The sequence below is a fragment of the Propithecus coquereli genome, unplaced genomic scaffold, assembly GCF_000956105.1.
Source record: "Propithecus coquereli isolate 6110/MARCELLA unplaced genomic scaffold, Pcoq_1.0 Scaffold755, whole genome shotgun sequence".
Classification (NCBI taxonomy): Eukaryota; Metazoa; Chordata; class Mammalia; order Primates; family Indriidae; genus Propithecus; species Propithecus coquereli.
Genome location: NW_012153674.1, coordinates 453,546 through 456,534, shown reverse-complemented (window position 1 = coordinate 456,534; position 2,989 = coordinate 453,546).

Genomic DNA, 2,989 nt, shown 5'->3' with positions numbered 1-2,989 from the left:
AGTGAGACCCAGTCTCTAAAAAAAAATAAATAATTAATAAAAATTAGCCAGGCATGATGGCATGTCCCTCTAGTCTCAGCTACTCAGGGGGCTGAGACAGCAAGATCACTTGAGCCCAGGAGTCTGAGGTTACAGTGAGCTATGATCATACCACTTCCTTCTATCCCTGGAAACAGAGCAAAACCCTATCTCTAAAAAAAATGAAATAAAATAAAAAGGATTGAAGTAATGTCATTTGCAGCAATGTGGAGGGAACTGGACACCTTTATCCTAAGCGAACTATCTCAGGAATGGAAAACCAAAAACCGTATGTTCTCACTAATAAGTGGGAGCTACTAGATGGATACACAGAGGCACAAAGCAATATGAAGGACATGAAATACCTAGAAGCAGGGAGAGAGGGAGAGTGGTTGTAAGATAAAAACTTACCCATAATGAACACTATGCTGTTGATGGATACACCAAAACCCTTGATTTCAGCATTATATAAGACATCCATGTAACAAAAACACTTGTACCAACTTAATTAGTATTTTGAAATAAAAAAATAACATTGTACTGAAAGTTCTATCCAGAACAATTAGATAACAACAAGAAATAAAAGGAATCCATATGTGAAAGGAAAGTAAAACTATTCACAGATTCCAAATCACATGATATTAAATATAGAAAATTGTAAGGAATTCAAAAAATTATTTGAGCTAGCAAACAAATACAGCTAAGTCACATAACAACATATCAATACACAGAAATCTATTTTATTTCTGTACACTAGTAATCAATAACCTGGAAATAAAATTAAGAAAATAATTACATTTGAATAACATCAACAACAATAATCCAGTTAGGAAAAAAGTTAACCAATGTGCAAACCTGTATGTTGAAAATTACAAAATATTACTGAAAAAAATTAAAGAAAATCTACATAAATGTAAAGACACTCAATGTTCATGGACTGGAGACTTAATATATTTGAAGATGGACATACTACACAAAGTGATCTCAAGTTCAATGCAATTCCTACAAAAATCCAAAAAGCCCTTTTGGCAGAAATGGGCAAACTAATCCTCACAGTCAAATGGAATTTCAAGAGAACACAAATAACCAAAACCTTTTTGAAAAAGAAAGACACATTTGGAGGTTCACACTTCCCAATTATAAATCTTAAATTTTACTGCAAAGCAACAGCAATCAAAACAGTATGATACTGGCATGAGGGTACACATATAGATCAATGAAATTGAACTGAGAGTCCAGAAATAAGTCCATACCTTTATGGTCAATTGATTGTGGACAAGGGCTGAGGTCATTAAATTCAACAAGTGACATTAGACAACTATCCGCATGCACAGGAATGAAATTGTACCCTTACATCACACCACACAGAAAAATTTAACTCAAAATGGTCCAAAAGCCTAAATGTAAGAGGTAAAAATATAAACTCTAGGAGAAAACATGGAGATAAACCTTCATAACATCGGTTTTAACAATGCTGTCTTAGATCTGACACCATAAGCACAGCAAGTAAAGAAAAAATTTCCTCAAACTTAAAAACTTTGGGGAATCCAAACACACCACCAAGAAAGTAAGGTGAAAACCTACAGAGGCACGTTATATATCTGGTGAGGGTGTGTTATCCAGAATATATAACTAACTTTTAAGACTCAACAGCAGGAGGCGCTCCACTGCAGGATTGGCTTCGTGAATCTACAGAGAGGCAGCGAGGGACAGGCAGCCCTGCGGATAGAGGCAGGTGAACTCAAAAAACACTCGCAAATTACCGGAGAGTTGGGACAAAGGGGAAAGGCAGCGCGGGTCAGCTGTGCCCTGCGGCGCGCTCGTCCGCGCCCCACGGCGGGCACTCCCGAGCGGGGAGATCTGACTCACAGGAAGACGACTCTTCCCTCACCAAACCCCACTCTCACGCAGGCAGGGAAGTGCCGGAGGTCGATGCGAGTTGGTGGCACAGACCGACAGGCGGTGGGGAGCCAAGACAGGGGCTGGGTCCATTTCGAACGCAGCGGAGCGCAGCGCTGCGTCGGCATCGGAGGGGAGGGACTGGCCCAAGCGCTCACTCCCGGGAATGGACGCCGCGCCAGAGTCTACAGGGGAGAGTTTGGAGGCGGCTTCTTGCCACAGGAGACCACTAGGACTGGATCGGGGGAGGGGAACTCCATAAAAGAGGCCCTACCCCCGGAAATCGCTGAAAGTTCCGCGGGTGCTGGGAGGGACACAGCACAGAGGCGCCGTGGGTAGGGCGCGCGGTGGGCCGGCAGGCGGCCCTGGGGCGCACCTCTGGGAATAGGCAACGGCGGACCTCGGCTCCGGATGCCCTCCCGGTGCAGTCGGCTTCAGCGCTGACTAGCAGGCGGTGGGCAGCTGCAATTCGGGGACCCCAAAGCCTGTGACTGCGGCGACTTGTTGCCCGGATGTCCGCCTGAGTCATAGCCACTGCCTCTGCAGCAGAGTTGGTCGCGCTCTGCGAGGAGAGGCGCGCGCAGCCACTTTTTCTCAAAGAATCTGCGGAGCCTGTCACAGCTGCAGACTCAAGCCCCACCTCTGAAAGGGCGGAAAAGAGAGAAAGAGCGATATTGCTGCCGAGTTTCCAGGCAGTCTCTGGCGGCCCTGTTCCACTCAGTCGCTGGCGCTGTCCACAAAATGATGGGGAACTGAGAGTGGACTGAGAGAGACTGCTTATAGAACTGTGATCCGGGACACATAAATACCCCTGTGCCAGGCGACCCGACCTACACCCCAACACACCACTATAAAGGGCTGGTCTCAGCCACTAGGCGGAGTAAAGGGGTCATTTTTTGTGTGGGTTTTTTTTTTCTCTTTTCCTCTTCTTTTCCTTTTTTCCTTTTTCTTTTTCTTCTCTTTTTCTTTTCTTTTTTCCTTTTTCTTTTCGTTTCCTCTTCCTTTTTTTCCTTTTTTTTCTTTCCCCTTCTCTATATACATATTTCTCTTAATACTTGCTCTTCATCGTTTT